Raw genomic sequence first — 18,449 nt, 5'->3', positions numbered from 1 at the left:
CCAAATCTGTGCCCAAAAATGTGTGGAATATATAGGTTGAGAATTGTTCTCTCTATCTCTCTCTCTCACACATATTCTCACTTTTATAGGTTATATAGGTTGAGAATTTTTTGCTCTTTCCATCACTCACATTCACACTTTTATAGATATAATACATAGATTATGCCAGATATATTTACATATGTCTGAATACCCAATATACACATTTTCAAATCTGTAGATAAAAAATTAGTTGAATATATAGGTTGAGAATTGTTCTCTCTCTCTCTCTTTCTCTCTCTCTCACACACACATTCTCACTTTTATAGATATAATAGATAGATTATGCTAGATATATTTCCATACGTCTGAATACCCTATATCTAAATTTTCTAATATGTAGATAAAAAATTTGTTGAATATATAGGGTGAGAATTTTCCTTCCTCTCTTTCTCTCTCTCTCTCTTTCTCACACACACACAAGCTGAAAATTGTTCTCTCTCTCTCTCTGACTCTCTCTCTCTCTCACACACACACACATGGTCATTTTATAGATATAATAGATAGGTTATGCTAGATATATTTCTATATGTCTGAATACCCTATATACAAATTTTTAAATCTGTAGATAAAAAATTTGTTGAGTATATAGGTTGAGAATTGTTCTTTCTCTCTCTCTCACACACACATTCTCACTTTTATAGATATAATAGATTATGCTAGATATATTTCCAAATGTCTGAATACCCTATATACAAATTTTCAAATCTGTAAAGATAGAATTTGTTGAATATATAGGTTGAGAATTGTTCTCTCTCTCTCTCTTTCACACACATTCTCACTTTTATAGATATAATAGATAGATTATGCTAGATATATTTCCTTATGTCTGAATACCCTATATACAAATTATCAAATCTGTAGATACAAAATTTGTTGAGTATATAGGTTGAGAATTGTTCTCTCTCTCTCTCTCTCACTCACTCACTCACTCACTCACAAACACACACACACATTCTACCTTTTATAGATATAATAGATTATGCTAGATATATTTCCATATGTCTGAATACCCTGTATACAAATTTTCAGATCTGTACATAAAAATTAGTTGAATATATAGGTTGAGAATTGTTCTCTCTCTCTCTCTTCTCTCTCTCTCTTTCACACACATTCTCACTTTTCTAGATATAATAGATAGATTATGCTAGATATATTTCCATATGTCTGAATACCCTATATACAAATTTTATAATCGGTAGATAAAAAATTTGTTGAATATATAGGGTGAGAATTGTACTTACTCTCTCTCTCTCTCTCTCTCTCTCTCTCTCACGCACACATTCTCACTTTTATGGATATAATAGATAGATTATGCTGGATATATTTCCATATGTCTGAATACCCTATATACAAATGGTCAAATCTGTAGATAACAAATTTATTGAATAGATAGGTTGAGAATTGTTCTCTCTCTCTCTCTCTCGCAACCTTACACACACAACCACACGCAAACATTCTGACTTTTATAGATATAATAGATCGATTATGCTAGATATATTTCCATATGTCTGAATACCCAATATACAAATTTTCAAATCTTTAGGTATAAAAGTTGTTGAATATATAGGTTGAGAATTGTTCTCTCTCTCTCACACACTCACATTCTCACTTTTATAGATATAATGTATAGATTATGCTAGATATATTTCTATATGTCTGAATACCCTATATACAAAGTTTAAAATCCGTAGATAAAAATACGTTGAGTATATAGGTTGAGAATTGTTCTCTCTCTCTCTTACGCACACACACACACACACACACATTTTCACTTTTATAGATATAATAGATAGATTATGCTAGATATATTTCCATATGTCTGAATACCCTATATACAAATTTTCAAATCTGTAGATAAAAAATGTATTGAATATATAGGTTGAGAATTGTTGTCTCTCTCTCTCTCTCTCTCTCTCTCTCTCTCTCTCTCTCTCTCTCTCTCTCTGGCTACCTCACACACACACACATTTTCACTTTTATAGATATAATAGATAGATTATGCTAGATATATTTCCATATGTCTGAATACCCTATATACAAACTTTCAAATCTGTAGATAAAAAATTTGTTGAGTATATAGGTTGAGAATTGTTCTCTCTCTCTCACACGAAACTGTGCGCTCGGCTTCTTCCCCCCCTTCCCACCCCAAATGCTTGGGAAACTGTGCACTGTTTTTGTTGGTTTTCAAGCTGCCTCTTCCCCCCCCCACACACACACAGTTTAACAGTAGTAGGAGGTCAAGAGAAAGAGGGTGAGAGAGAGAGAAGAGTAAGTTGGTGAGAGAGAGAGAAAAGAGAAAGAGGGTGTTGGTTTTATATTTTTATTATCGTCTAATATTTTGAAAGCTGAATTTCTAATAAAATGTGCATCTATAGGAGATAATGCCTGGGAATGTGTTCCCCCCCCCACAGTTTAACAGTGGTGTGACGTCAAGAGAAAGAGGGTGAGAGAGAGGGAAGAGTAAGTGGGTGAGAGAGAGAAAGAGAGAGAAAAAAAAGAAAGACGGTGTTGGTTTTGTGAAAAAAGTTGTTATTTACAATTGTTCGCATTCTTGGCCTTTTGGTCAAGATCAAAGTGTAGTATCTGTTCTTCAGATGCTGCACTTCTATTTCTTGTTCTCTTTCGGTGGAGGAGAAATCCTCCACGACTGAGACAATTTTTATTTTTGTACCTTTTCTCCACGTTAAAAAACGACCCTGGTGTCTAACTCTGTCCCGTGAGGAGGCATAGTAAATAGGTACAATTGTTCGCCATTAGTGGATGTTGACGTCACGTCACGTGACATGACTAAGCGTTTTTTTTTTTTAGTATGAATAACATTTTTTGTTTTAATTATAAAGTCTACACTTAATTTTATAGAAAATGATGTATATATAATAGAAAAAAAAAATTACTGGTTTTGTTGGATTCAAGTGGATCCCCCCCCTCCAGTTTAAGAGATAGCAGGTCACGTGGTAATATACAAAATGGCTAGCGTAAATATAAAGATCGGTTTTTTTATCGACGAATATTTTGAAAGCTGAATTTTTTTTTATTCCTGTACATTTTTTCCTGATATTTTTCGTTAAAACTCTTGTATAAATACTATTTTTAACCAGTTAAATACGTTGGAGACATTGTCATGGAGTTTAATAATCTCTAGAACAAAGCAGAAGAGAAATTACAAAAGTATCGGTAAAACAAAGTGTTTGTTTACATTTGTTCGCCATTACTGGATGTTGACGTCACGTCACGTGACATGACTAAGCGTTTTTGGATTATGTAATATCAACATTAAAATGACAGGTTTTTTTGGGGGCCCCCCCTAGGAGAGAAATGATCAGTTCACCCCCTTTTAATGGTCCGTTTGGTGTGGAATTTCGATATTTGTCATGCGGGTGATCAAGGTTCAATATGATACATAATTTGTCAACTTTGGTTGTGTCTGTCAAAAGTTTGAGCTGACGTCACGTCACGTGACACGTATTGAATAACGTTAAAATGACAGGTTTTTTTGGGGGCCCCCCTAGGAGAAAAACGATCAGTTGACCCCTTTCTACTGGTCCGTTTGACGTGAAATTTCGATATTTGTCATCCGGGTGATCAAGGTGCAATATGATACCAAATTTGTCAACTCTGGTTCCGTCTTTCAAAAGTTTTAGCGTTACAAACAAACATACATACATACATACATACATACATACATACACACCGATTTTTGCCTTTTATATATATAGAAGACGTTATTTCGTATATGACTGCGATAGAATCTAATACCTTTTTCAGTCATACAAAAACCTGGGAGAAATGTGTAGAACGTTTAAAGAGAATAAGCATAATAAAAGCCACCTGTTATGTAAGTGTTTGCAGTTTGCATGAATATATGTGCCTATTTTATTTTACATGTTTTTTTTTGTTATTTATTTTTTTTATTTTTTTTATTTTTTTTTTTTTTTTTTTTTGTACATAGACAGTTTTCATGGCGTCAATCATTTGTTGAATTGATTCCGCGCCATAAGAGGGAACTTTTAAATGACTCTGCTGAGTAAACGTTCTTTGCAAATACGATTTCTCATGAATAAAGCAATTAAAGCTAACATACCTTCCGTTTTTTTGCTGGCATTAAGATTCTGACATAAACGCGAGATAATATATTATCAGTGTGACCGAGAAGTAATCACACACACACACACACACACACACACACACACACACACACACACACACACAGAGGGTGGCCCACTTAAAGTAGCCAAGAAAAAAATGTAGTAGACAGAAGGAACATTATTTTATTGTTTAAATTACCTGTAGTGTTATAAAAGATGCTAAAAGCCCCCCCCCCAGTTGACATCTATGCATTTCTGGGTACGTTTAATAACATTTGCTGATACTGTCTGTAGTTCTTCTCTGGTGATTCTCCTGATAGCGTAGATAATGTTCTTCTTTAGTTGGTCTAGATTGTGAGGATTATTTGTATAAACTTTTTGTTTTAAACTCCCCCAAAGATAAAAAAAAAAAAAAAAAAAAAAAAAAATCACATGATAAATCCGGGGAACGTGGTGGCCATAACCTTTTGCTTATTGTTCTCTGTTCCGTAAATATGCCATGAACTTGTGTCGGTGATCTGTGAGGCGTGTGGCATGTAGCGCCATCTTGTTTGAAAACGAATTGCATTTTGTCTTGTGGTGTTAGCTGATCGTTAAAAGAAAGATTAGAGATACCGGGTTACTTTTAAGTGGGCCACCCTTTTAATATATAATCTGAGGTTATTGTTTTCCAGAGGTTAAGTAACCAATGAAGTTAAACAGGGTTAATACACGAGTGCTCAATACCGAAGTAGAGCAGGGTATACTCTGTATTTGTTTTTACACAAGCAATAATATGTTGCTACACAGTCACGAGCATGTTTCAGTCAACTAGTTACCAGTAACTAGAGACCTCTTCAGGCGTATAAGCCGTATCGCCTGAAGAGTTATCTAGTTACTGGTAATTAACTGATCGAAACATGCTCATGACTGTGTAGCAACATATTACTGCTTGTGTAAAAACAAATAAAGAGTATACCCTGCTCTACTTCGGTATTGAGAACTCTCAGCATGAGGAAAATCGTAAAAAAAAAAAAAAATAGTATATCTATATCTTAAATAGTATGTGACTAAACACCCGCCAGTATGTTTCAACCTAGCCATGCCGGGTATATACAAATAGTATGCACACACATACACACACACATATATATACATGTGTGTGAGTGTGTGTGTATATAATATATATATATATATATGAAAGAGAGGAAGTCAACTCAGTGGAAATTGCTCAATTTGTATGTCACATCTGCTTCAAGATGTGCAAATCTGGAAAGATGCAGCAACCATCATATATATATATATATATATATATATATATATATATACACACACACTAGTGTTGGGACGATTAATCGGAATCGGAAAAATTGATTCCTATTTTCCGATGCCAAAAGGATTCTTTTAATTTTCTTTTTATTTGATTTTGATTAAATATTTATTGATTTTTCAATTACCAGTAAAGCTAAAATCGATAGCTCATCCTCCACAAGTGTAATTTTGACGTTTATGAAAATATCTGCATATTTAATGTTTTTTATGAAAATCGGGGAAAATAACAGTTTTATAGTTAAATAATTATAGATTTATAAAGAATTGGAATCAGTAATTTAGCACGGAATCGGTAATTGTATCGGAATCGTCCCATCGTTAATATATACATTTTAATATTGTACACTATCGCTTCAATTTTAATTTTCAATCTATGTGCTAGTAAGCAAAATTCATAATTACCGATATCTATTTTTTGCTAACATTTCCGATGAGAAGAGCCATTCATTGAAAATCCATGGGTTAAGGAACTACTCTAATAATTATCTGTACTCCTTTGTCAATCAATTAATTTTGTTGTAATTATTAGTGATGGAACGATTCAAATATTTTTCCCCGATTCCGATACAATTACAGATTCCGTGCTAAATTCCCAATTCCGATACAATTACCAATTCTGATTCTTTATAAATCTCTAATTATTTAACTATAAGATTGTTATTTTCCCCTATTTTCGTAAAAACACATGTTAAATATGTAGATGTTTTCCTAAACGTCAAAATACACTTGTGGAGGCTGATCTATCGATTTTAGCTTTACTGGTAATTTAAAATCAATAAATATTTATTATTTTATCATTATTACCAACAATGGAAGATTTTGCTTTAAACAAAATAAAAAAAAAACAAAAAAAAAAAACAAGGAATCGTTTTGGCATCGGAAAGTAGGCATCAATTTTTCCGATACCCCCAAATCTTCCGATTTTTTCGATTCCAATTCCGATTAATCAACACACTAGTAATTATACATAATTAAACTCCAAATTTCTCTGACATAAATTCTGTCTTGAAAATCCATGTGGTAAGGAAAAGACTTTAATAATTATCTGCACTCCTTTGTCAAACAATAAATTTTGTTGTAATTATACATAATTTAACTCCAAAATTCTTTTTATATATGAAGGCGCTGAATGTCATAATTCGGTAAGCGCTATTGCGGCAAAATATCAAGTTAGTATGTAATTTTATTCCCCCCCCCATAGCCTCCTCAAACATGTATAAGAGTAGTTATGGTCGAATTCAGATCGAAACATTGGTAGAAATCGACTAATGCACAGTATACCCTCCACCGCAGTCCACCCGTTCATCGTATAAGGTATTTATATCCATTTTACAATGAAGCATCTCTTTGGTTTTAGCACTATCCTCTCCCAATGTTAGAAATTTGGAAAGCAACCAGCGATAGTTTTGTTCCTCAGGCTATAAGGTCGATAATGGACTTTTGTGTACGTTCGATGTCGTATGTAGTGTTATTGGCGGTCAACTCGCTCACAGAATCACTGTCTTAACATGGAGTGGCGTTTACAGAGTTAACGTGTTAAGTTAGACGCCAGCCAATCGCGTGCGTGTGCGTGTGTATATATATATATATATATATATATATATATATATATATATATATATACATACATACATACATACATATATATATATATATATATATATATATATATATATGAGCAAACAGTTAATGAAATATGTTAAAAAGCACTTTGAAATGAGTTAAAAACATATTAAATCTGAAAAGGAAACACTAGATAAATGTCCATTTATCTAGTGTTTCCTTTTCAGATTAAATATGTTTTTAACTCATTTCAAAGTGTTTTTTAACATATTTCATTAACTGTTTGCTCATATTATAAGTTCTATTTCCTATTTGGTATTATCGAGCTTTTCTATCTGGCTGAGATAAGTTTATAAATATTAATTCTTTAATATTTATAATTTACTTTAATTTTACCATCTTGGATCATTTTGGTAAATTCAATTGTAATTTTCATTATATATATATATATATATATATATATATATATATATATATATATATATATATATATATATGTATGGGACACTACACAACTACATATAAATGTTCTCAAATCCTTCATTATCTTTAAATCTTCGCACCACACCTGTCATCATCTCGCCATGCACCATTTGAAAACCATTGTTGTCTGTAATAGGATAACTGGTCGTGTTGTCTGAAGCCCTTCATTCAGTCGTGTGGCAACGTATCGTGTCTGAGCCTCTGGCTAGCCTTTTTTCTGGTCATGTCTGAACGTTGCGCTCCTACTTCAAGACACAAACACAGTCTCGTTAACTTGCAACGTTGGTTTACGTCGGAGCATCCATCATTAAAATACTTGTAAAACAGGCAGAAGGATGCAACATTTCGTCGATGGGACAGAGGCTGAAGTCTAGCTTAGAATGCGGGACCTATTAGGCTGATGACTCTCTTTTGAAACCTGTACTGAAATGTGCTTTCAATCATGGTTATATCGTTACTTTAATCTATATTGAATAGATGCATTTTATTTTCCCTCTTATCAATTGAAATATTCAAGAATTCGTGCATCAAATTTTGTCTTAATTCCCAATATCACTTTGAATCCTACTTGAACATTTTATCCTATTCTTAAACTAATATACGAACAATATTTTAACCATATATTAACTCATCTCTTAAATTAACCAATTGTAAATCTAGATGCTTCCAGGGATGACACTTTAGTAGAACGATATGCAATAAAATTATATTTTGATCTTGGTAAAATGCCACAGAAACGTATTGAATGCTTCAGACTGCTTTTAAACCATCTTGTATGAATCAAGCATCAACATTTTAGCAGCATAAGAGATTCAAGGAAGGTAAGGAAGTTTCTGAGGGATGATGAGGTGTGAGGGGGAATAATGAAAGTCGGAACACCAGAATTGATTGGTCAAATAAAGAATTTCATGGATAAGGACAGTTGTGTGTCTATAGAGACAATAAGTGCAAAGTTTGATGTCAGTGTGGGAATTGTACACACAATTATTTGTGAGGAACTGAAGATGTGGAAGATTTGTGCAAAGTTTGTTCCAAGGGTGCATAGAGATAAGAAAGACGTTGTCATAAGAATCAAGACAGTTCCTCACCCTCCCTATAGTCCAGACCTTGCTCCCTGTGACTTTTTGGGCATTCCCTAAGCCTAAGGAAAACCTTAGAGGCTGTGGTTATGAGACACTTGAGATGAAAGAGGCTGTGACGAGAGTCATTGACACGCTCACAGAAGAGGGCTATATAAAAGCCAAGTACGGCGAAGGATGGAATACTGTTGCCATATCTGGGCAGGAGCTGCCAAAAACAGCCTATCATGCCTTGACAGAGTACAAAATAGATTTCGTGGTTTAGTGGGGGATGCCCTTTTCTCTACCCTGCAACCTCTCTCCCACAGAAGAGACGTTGCGAGCCTATCCTTGTTTTATCGTTATTTTCATGGCAGGTGCTCGTCTGAACTCCAATCCCTGGTCCCCCCTCGCCAATCTTTCACGAAAAACACCCGTCTAGCTGAATCCACTGTGAAAAATTTTCCCCACTCTATATCTGTGCCTAAATCAAAACGCGGATTTCATGAGCAAAGCTTCTTTCTTAGAACTGCACGACTGTGGAACTCTGTTCCGTCTGCCTGCTTCCCTCCGGACTACAACTTGGATGTCTTCAAGTCTAATGTTAACAAATTCCTAATGAACCGCCCCCCCTAATTAACCACTTCATAAAATCTCCTCACTAACGTAATGTACTTGCAATAACCCTTATCCCTGAGTGGCTTCCGGGCCTTGATAAATGGTGATCACTGTGTAAAAAAAAAAAAAGGGGGCTTCCATGAGGCCTTCCAGAAGTTGTTGGAACGGTGCAACAAATGCATTGCAGCCGGAGGAGATTACTTCGAAGGGGAGTAGAGTTTCATGTGTGTACTATTAATAAAAGTGCCCATACAAAAAAAAAGTCTGGAGACTTATTTAAGGCACCTCGTAGGTAACGAGAAAATCTAGTGACGTGGGTAAAAATGCAAACCTTTTAGAGAATCTTAAAACCATGTATTATGTCACTGTTGAGATGATCGCATATGTCATAAGTAGGACTGTGACAACAGCATATTCTTTTTTGTTTCGACTCTTGATATATATATATCCGTTAATATCTTATGTTTTTATAGATTGATGTGGTTCTCGGTTGATTGACTGTCTAACTTTGTCGAATATATACTTGAGTCAAAAAAATGAATAGGATATTCTGTTGTCATATCCTTAGTCATAAGCCTCTAAAAAGACAAAACCCAGGTTGTAGTAGAAATGTTTAATTACTCAAGACGATGGAATCCATTCATGCCATATATAGTATTATTATATATGATCATGATAATGTATAATGTAAATAATATATAATGATAATTCATGCCATATATTATAATATTCATAATATAATAATATATAATGATAATTCATGCCATATATTATAATATTCATAATATAATAATATATAATGATAATTCATGCCATATATCATAATATTCATAATATAATAATATATAATGATAATTCATGCCATATATTATTATAATATTCATAATATAATAATATTCATTGAATGATCGTTTCTTTTATATTTTTGCCTTCAGACAAATTTATTCAGGTAGTTGTCCACTACACCGCGATGCGTCCCACGGTGGCGTTTATTCTGTATTTTGTTCAGCCTAATTCTAATCCGTCGTATGTCTAAACATTACTCGCACAAAGAGGCTAAGGTCGCGTGTACACACTACTTATAAGTGGCGAGATCTTTTTTTTTTTTTTAATTTTTTTTTTCATGTTGCAAATCTCGTATATCCATTAGTGCCGAGGCTTTTCTACAAAAGAACCTCTGATTCATACGTTTAACGATCAATTCCAACTCGTGAGTTTTAGACAAAATCTGCTCCAAGGAATTTCTGATATTTAAAAAAAAACAAAAAAAAACAGTCATCATTATCTATTTTGGGACTTTTTATTTTTAGATCTATGTGGAAAAACCAGTGTTCACTGGTAAATTTAAATGATTCATTAACTTAGGGTATTTTTGAAGTCTTAATTATTAATATATTTCTATAGCCAGTAAACAAACGTCCTCTTTTGTAGTACGACTGAAAGGAAGTAATGTACGCCTACCTAAAATCGTTTAATATCATACAATCTGATATTTTTTGTCCTTTTTTAAACTTTAATATTCGTTGTGTAGAATTGTGGTGAGGTGAAGTAACGCTATTATAATATACAGGTATTTAAGTTGGTTGTTTTTGTTTTACAGCATATCAACCCCTTTTCAGGTTATTTAATGCCGAATCCAGTGATTTTTGCAGAACAATTTTTTAGAGTATATTTGTTTTCTCAAGTCGGTTTCTATTTAACCCATAGTTGGGACCCTAACAGATACTACCACTCCGGGTCAGAGTGAACCTGGGAGAAATAGCAATTAAAGGGTGGCTCCACACTCCCCAAAGCCAGCAAGCTGGAGTCTCACCATCGGATATAGTTTAAGGTCATATCCAGGACCACATATATTTGTAATAAAAAAGTTTTTTTTTTCTGCTTTCAGAACATACCATGTCAGATACTACTATAATTAATGAAATGAAAAGACATGCTGTAATAGTGTCTATAAAAGCGAAACGCAGCAATTTAGTAATTGCAAGATTTCTGAAAGTCTCCAGATCTTTCATTAGCAAAGTTAGAAGAGATCTAAATAAAAACAATGGTGATGAATTGGTCACGAGCAAGAGAAAACAGCATTGCGGGCGTTCTGACTCGCTCAAAACATCGAGTTTGTTAGAAGGGCGCATCTATAGCTTGTATATAAGGCGCCGCATCTATAGCTTGTATATAAGGCGCCGCATCTATAGCTTGTATATAAGGCGCCGCATCTATAGCTTGTATATAAGGCGCCGCATCTATAGCTTGTATATAAGGCGCCGCATCTATAGCTTGTATATAAGGCGCCGCATCTATAGCTTGAAAATATCATATTTAAGCATATTTTACGACCGGGCAATTTTAGGCGTTCTGGTAATATATATTAGTGTGTTTGTGTAAATAAATATAATCTATTTATATAGATAAAATCTTTTTAGTGCTTGATTTTTGACAGTTGGGGGGGGGGATCATGATTTTTCATTATTTTTGCAACTTTTCACACCGTACCGAAACAAACTATTCTATTAAATAGGAACTTCACCCACATTCCCAGTTTGTTCAATCGATCGTGTTCACTCGACAGATTGGCATCGTGATTCAGTATTAGATAACCAAAGAGTATTCACGTTGAAAGGCATTCGACAGAAATGTGTGTGTGTGTGTGTGTGTTTTTTGTTGTTTTTTTAAGAACGTTTTGAATTTAATTTATTTTCGTAAAATTGCACCCAAAGAAACCTTTTTGGCAATAAAGAGATGGGAAACACCTTACGAACCATTGTTCGTAACAATGACTGTATAAAAGCGGGCGTTGCCGCCTAAGATATAGACTCTATTGCCTGTGTATAATTTGACGTGAGCCTATGTTTATCCTTTGAGGGCAATTTACTTAACTGCTAAGCCGTTTAACAAAAATACCTTTATTCTTTCAAAAATTTGGTGTGGTTAAAAAAACAATATCCCCCCCCCCTCACCTTTCAAGAACCCGGTATGGATAAAAATAAACATTTTAAAATTAAATTTAAATAGAGCTACATCTAAATTATCACGAAGAAACATCTATTTTTTGTACCAGTTAGAAAAACGGAGAATATGGTAGTTTATGCATAATTTCTAACGTCGTTTAATTTCTTGTACAACGTATAGTTTAGTGATATCATAAGATGAAGCGTTCTGATGAAGAATGAAGCTAGGCACCAGCTTGTAAAATATTTTGGGTGCATTAAAACTTAGTTTTCTTTTAGTTCTAGTGCTATCAAATCAGGCTGTCTGAAGATATTGGCTTCCTAAGACGAAATGCACCTAACATTGATGCTTTTTTTGTTTTTTGCAAAACTTAATTATGTTCTGGAAAAACAACCCATCTTTTCTCACTCATCCTTCTTCACATTTCTATATTCCGGACTGGTTTCCTAACTTAAAATGTACCAAGCATTAATACTGTAACCCTTTTCCCTCTCCCATTGCAGAACTCATTCATGTTCTGCAAGGCAGGGAACAAAAACGATAAAATCCACTATAAACCAAACGAAACACTGCAAACTAGCGATTGAAGATACAAAAAGCTCGAAGAATAAAAACCTTCTACAAAATAACTGGATGCAACATGAATACTATTTTCTAAAATAACTGGATTTGGCATTAAATAAACCAAAAAGGGTTGATATGCCGTAAAACAACCACATCAAACCAGGTCGCAATCAAAATCGTTTTTATAAACATGTTAAAAATTTCGCAGGAGGAAAGGATTGTGAAGAATGTTGGGGTTATCCTTTCGCACTAACGATGAAGACGAAGCACCTTATTTCAAGCTGTTACCTTATTTTTTAGAATGTTTATATATGTACGTGATCTCAGAAGTAAAGTTAACTAATTTGCATATTGCTGTACAAAATGATACGTAATTAATTAACTCTACTTTGGTATTTTTATAAATTACAGTATAACCCCGGAATAGATTTTTTTTCTTCAAGTTACGATGTGAGATACGAAGTTTTTCCGGTCTCTGGTTACGGTATTTGCCCCCGCTTGACTGTTATTTATAATGTGTATTATATACTGTACTGTATTTTCTTACTAGTTTTTAATGCCGTATCCCGGAGTTCTACTGTAAATGGTTGTTTTGATTTTTAACAGTTCTGTTTAGGTTAGTGCTTACAAAAGGTTGTCGCTAGTAAAGCGGGGAATTTGTCAAACAACGTTTTATTTTTATAAAGAATAATTTTTACAGGGTTTTTCAAACACAAATGTTATTATACTCATAGATACTCAAAATGTCGTCCGTATACTTCACTGCAGCAGCAAACCTGATAGGCCCTGAACTGGAAGCTTCAGCCTCTGTCCCATCGACGAAATGTTACATCCCTCTGCCTTTTCTACAAGTATTTTAGTGGTGAATGCTCTGACGAACTGCAATCACTTGTGCCCCCACGACGTGAGCACCCTCGACAAACCCGACAGGCTGCTAAATCCCACCCCCACACTGTAGAGATCCCTAGATGTAAAAGATCTTTTTACTCCAATAATTTCTTCCCCAGAACCGCTAGACTCTGGAATTCCATTCCAGGTCCCTGCTTCCCCAACAGTACTGACGTGCAGAAGTTCAGGTGTAACGTGAACCGACATCTTGCTGCCCAAATCCCTACATAGTACTCCAGTAGTTGTTGCCCCTGATAGTAGCCCCCTACACCAAAGTGGCAATTTGCCTTGTTTGGGGTTAAAATGTAATTAAAAAAAAGCAACGATTTATTTTTACGACACTCACACGGCACCAATCAAAAAATAGCAATCACGCATTTTATTCATGATCTAAGCTGACCTTCAAATTTCCCGCTTTTCTAGCGACCATCTTGTATTTCGTTGAAAAATGTTTAGCAAGTCAATAAAATTAGGAAATGTCAATGATAAGTCCTTTTTGGTTATGATGGAAGGACAGTTGTTTATGAATAACTTTTTTTTTCTCGCCTATTTTTTTTCGAGGAACTCGTTTGATTTTTAACAAGTTCCGATGTTTTATAAATTGCGAGTCCTCTTAATCACACTCAACATCGCTCAGGAAAATTGATTTATTCTTTCTTTTCTTTACGGTTGTAATGTTATGACCCTTTAGGCTGTGATCATAACGTAGTATCTGTTAACTGTGGCAAGCGGGGTCAAGGGTCAAAACATTATTGTATTCTTGTTAATTGATTTGAGCGACGGATGGTCGCTGGATCAGTTACGATTAGAAGAATAAACAATTAAATTGCGAAAGAAATGATTGACGTGTGAATCACAAATAAGAACAGATGTCTTAATTGGTTGGTGCTGATCGCTTCATGGTTCGTCACGGAGCAGCAGGAAGTTAAAAGAACTCTTCAAGAAAAAGGTATGAAGCATATATTATTCTTCTTACATATGAACTGTAAAAATATCCCGTGCAATAAGTCTGATACATCATGACTCGGTTCACACGTCAATATCATGTCCTCCTGGCTAAACAACATTCATACGATTTATACGTTTATTATCTGTCTGTTAAAAGTACAATATCTTGCAACCACTAGATGACACGTTTTAATATATCATCTCCTCAAATATAAACCACTATACAACAGTGTCACATTTTAAATAAATTTATAACAAAATTACCTAAACGTTAATGAATGGATGCAATAGTGTTTGCTTCGTGTTTACAGCATTGAAATATTTATTTAAAAATCTGTTTTAAGTAAAGAACATAAACAATAACGAGCTGGCAAAAAGGTAAAAAAAAAAAGAAAGGAAAAAGTCATGAAAACATATGCGTTTTGTAACAACTTCTGATTTAATAAAACCAATAAATCGGTGCTCGTTACATTTAGCTCCTCTCTAAAAATTGAAACCTTAATGAATACTTTTAACTCCACCCCATACCCTTGGGCCAGGCTTAATAAATATCCCCAGATAAAGCACCTGTTGTGGCTTTCGTGGCGAGGCCATTAGTCTCGTTAGCCGTTTCGTCATTTTGACCCCTTCCCTCGATTGGGTGTAACTGACTGTTTTGTACTTAGCTCTTGTCATCACCCCAGGGGAGCGCGCTCTACCCACTTGACATAATATCTTCTCCGTTGCCTTTTTACAGACAGGAGTTGATTTCACTTCATTTTCAGGTGAAGACGAATTATCCCCCTTACCTGTCACATAGTAATTCGTTAATCTTCTCGGTTACAATTAGGAGGAAGAAGTGGGGGTTACTATGAAGAAGTTGTTTGCTTATAAACAGTGTTATTCGAGTAAAGGTTTATAATCCGAAACTGCTGACAAATCTGTTATTACATTCGTGCGTTTATTTGGTTATTAACAGTTAAGTTTTTTCTTGTTTTTCTTTTTTTATCAATGAAAAAAGTCTTACAAGAAGGTATATCGTCTGTGTATCTCTAGCTCCTTGACTCTGTCGCTATCTCCCCGACTCTATCGCTCTCTCTCTCTCTCTCTCTCTCCCCGACTCTATCGCTTTCTCTCTCTCTCTCCCCGACTCTATCGCTTTCTCTCTCTCTCTCCCCGACTCTATCGCTTTCTCTCTCTCTCTCCCCGACTCTATCGCTTTCTCTCTCTCTCTCCCCGACTCTATCGCTTTCTCTCTCTCTCTCCCCGACTCTATCGCTTTCTCTCTCTCTCTCCCCGACTCTATCGCTTTCTCTCTCTCTCTCCCCGACTCTATCGCTTTCTCTCTCTCTCTCCCCGACTCCATCGCTTTCTCTCTCTCCTGGTCTCCCCGACCCCATCGCTTTCTCTCTCTCTCGGTCTCCCCGACCCCATCGCTTTCTCTCTCTCTCGGTCTCCCCGACCCCATCGCTTTCTCTCTCTCTCGGTCTCCCCGACCCCATCGCTTTCTCTCTCTCTCGGTCTCCCCGACCCCATCGCTTTCTCTCTCTCTCGGTCTCCCCGACCCCATCGCTTTCTCTCTCTCTCGGTCTCCCCGACCCCATCGCTTTCTCTCTCTCTCGGTCTCCCCGACCCCATCGCTTTCTCTCTCTCTCGGTCTCCCCGACCCCATCGCTTTCTCTCTCTCTCGGTCTCCCCGACCCCATCGCTTTCTCTCTCTCTCGGTCTCCCCGACCCCATCGCTTTCTCTCTCTCTCGGTCTCCCCGACCCCATCGCTTTCTCTCTCTCTCGGTCTCCCCGACCCCATCGCTTTCTCTCTCTCTCGGTCTCCCCGACCCCATCGCTTTCTCTCTCTCTCGGTCTCCCCGACCCCATCGCTTTCTCTCTCTCTCGGTCTCCCCGACCCCATCGCTTTCTCTCTCTCTCTCGGTCTCCCCGACCCCATCGCTTTCTCTCTCTCTCTCGGTCTCCCCGACCCCATCGCTTTCTCTCTCTCTCTCGGTCTCCCCGACCCCATCGCTTTCTCTCTCTCTCTCGGTCTCCCCGACCCCATCGCTTTCTCTCTCTCTCTCGGTCTCCCCGACCCCATCGCTTTCTCTCTCTCTCTCGGTCTCCCCGACCCCATCGCTTTCTCTCTCTCTCTCGGTCTCCCCGACCCCATCGCTTTCTCTCTCTCTCTCGGTCTCCCCGACCCCATCGCTTTCTCTCTCTCTCTCGGTCTCCCCGACCCCATCGCTTTCTCTCTCTCTCTCGGTCTCCCCGACCCCATCGCTTTCTCTCTCTCTCTCGGTCTCCCCGACCCCATCGCTTTCTCTCTCTCTCTCGGTCTCCCCGACCCCATCGCTTTCTCTCTCTCTCTCGGTCTCCCCGACCCCATCGCTTTCTCTCTCTCTCTCGGTCTCCCCGACCCCATCGCTTTCTCTCTCTCTCTCGGTCTCCCCGACCCCATCGCTTTCTCTCTCTCTCTCGGTCTCCCCGACCCCATCGCTTTCTCTCTCTCTCTCGGTCTCCCCGACCCCATCGCTTTCTCTCTCTCTCTCGGTCTCCCCGACCCCATCGCTTTCTCTCTCTCTCTCGGTCTCCCCGACCCCATCGCTTTCTCTCTCTCTCTCGGTCTCCCCGACCCCATCGCTTTCTCTCTCTCTCTCGGTCTCCCCGACCCCATCGCTTTCTCTCTCTCTCTCGGTCTCCCCGACCCCATCGCTTTCTCTCTCTCTCTCGGTCTCCCCGACCCCATCGCTTTCTCTCTCTCTCTCGGTCTCCCCGACCCCATCGCTTTCTCTCTCTCTCTCGGTCTCCCCGACCCCATCGCTTTCTCTCTCTCTCTCGGTCTCCCCGACCCCATCGCTTTCTCTCTCTCTCTCGGTCTCCCCGACCCCATCGCTTTCTCTCTCTCTCTCGGTCTCCCCGACCCCATCGCTTTCTCTCTCTCTCTCGGTCTCCCCGACCCCATCGCTTTCTCTCTCTCTCTCGGTCTCCCCGACCCCATCGCTTTCTCTCTCTCTCTCGGTCTCCCCGACCCCATCGCTTTCTCTCTCTCTCTCGGTCTCCCCGACCCCATCGCTTTCTCTCTCTCTCTCGGTCTCCCCGACCCCATCGCTTTCTCTCTCTCTCTCGGTCTCCCCGACCCCATCGCTTTCTCTCTCTCGGTCTCCCCGACCCCATCGCTTTCTCTCTCTCGGTCTCCCCGACCCCATCGCTTTCTCTCTCTCTCGGTCTCCCCGACCCCATCGCTTTCTCTCTCTCTCTCGGTCTCCCCGACCCCATCGCTTTCTCTCTCTCTCTCGGTCTCCCCGACCCCATCGCTTTCTCTCTCTCTCTCGGTCTCCCCGACCCCATCGCTTTCTCTCTCTCTCGGTCTCCCGGACTCTATCGCTTTCTCTCTCTCTCTCTCTCTCTCTCTCTCCCCGACTCTATCGCTTTCTCTCTCTCTCTCTCTCTCTCTCTCTCTCCCCGATTCTATCGCTTTCTCTCTCTCTCTCTCTCTCTCTCTCTCCCCGACTCTATCGCTTTCTCTCTCTCTCTCCCCGACTCTATCGCTTTTTCTCTCTCTCTCCCCGACTCTATCGCTTTCTCTCTCTCTCTCCCCGACTCTATCGCTTTCTCTCTCTCTCTCCCCGACTCCATCGCTTTCTCTCTCTCCTGGTCTCCCCGACTCCATCGCTTTCTCTCTCTCCTGGTCTCCCCGACCCCATCGCTTTCTCTCTCTCTCGGTCTCCCCGACCCCATCGCTTTCTCTCTCTCTCGGTCTCCCCGACCCCATCGCTTTCTCTCTCTCTCGGTCTCCCCGACCCCATCGCTTTCTCTCTCTCTCGGTCTCCCCGACCCCATCGCTTTCTCTCTCTCTCGGTCTCCCCGACCCCATCGCTTTCTCTCTCTCTCGGTCTCCCCGACCCCATCGCTTTCTCTCTCTCTCGGTCTCCCCGACCCCATCGCTTTCTCTCTCTCTCGGTCTCCCCGACC

The 18,449-nt window shown here is 38.3% G+C and overlaps 1 protein-coding gene and 1 pseudogene across 1 annotated transcript in view; both read left to right on the top strand.

Moving 5' to 3' along the window:
- LOC145276903 (sodium- and chloride-dependent taurine transporter-like) overlaps nucleotides 1-18,449 on the top strand; it is a 172,817-nt gene that overhangs the window by 46,395 nt on the left and 107,973 nt on the right. The gene's annotated exons all lie outside the window — the stretch shown is intronic.
- Nucleotides 2,585-2,718, top strand: LOC145284545 (U2 spliceosomal RNA; annotated as a pseudogene).

Source organism: Euprymna scolopes, chromosome 1, assembly GCF_053919585.1.
Source record: "Euprymna scolopes isolate OS-2025 chromosome 1, ASM5391958v1, whole genome shotgun sequence".
Classification (NCBI taxonomy): domain Eukaryota; kingdom Metazoa; phylum Mollusca; class Cephalopoda; order Sepiida; family Sepiolidae; genus Euprymna; species Euprymna scolopes.
Note: the sequence above shows the minus strand (reverse complement) of the source record. Positions and strands in the feature narration are given on the sequence as shown.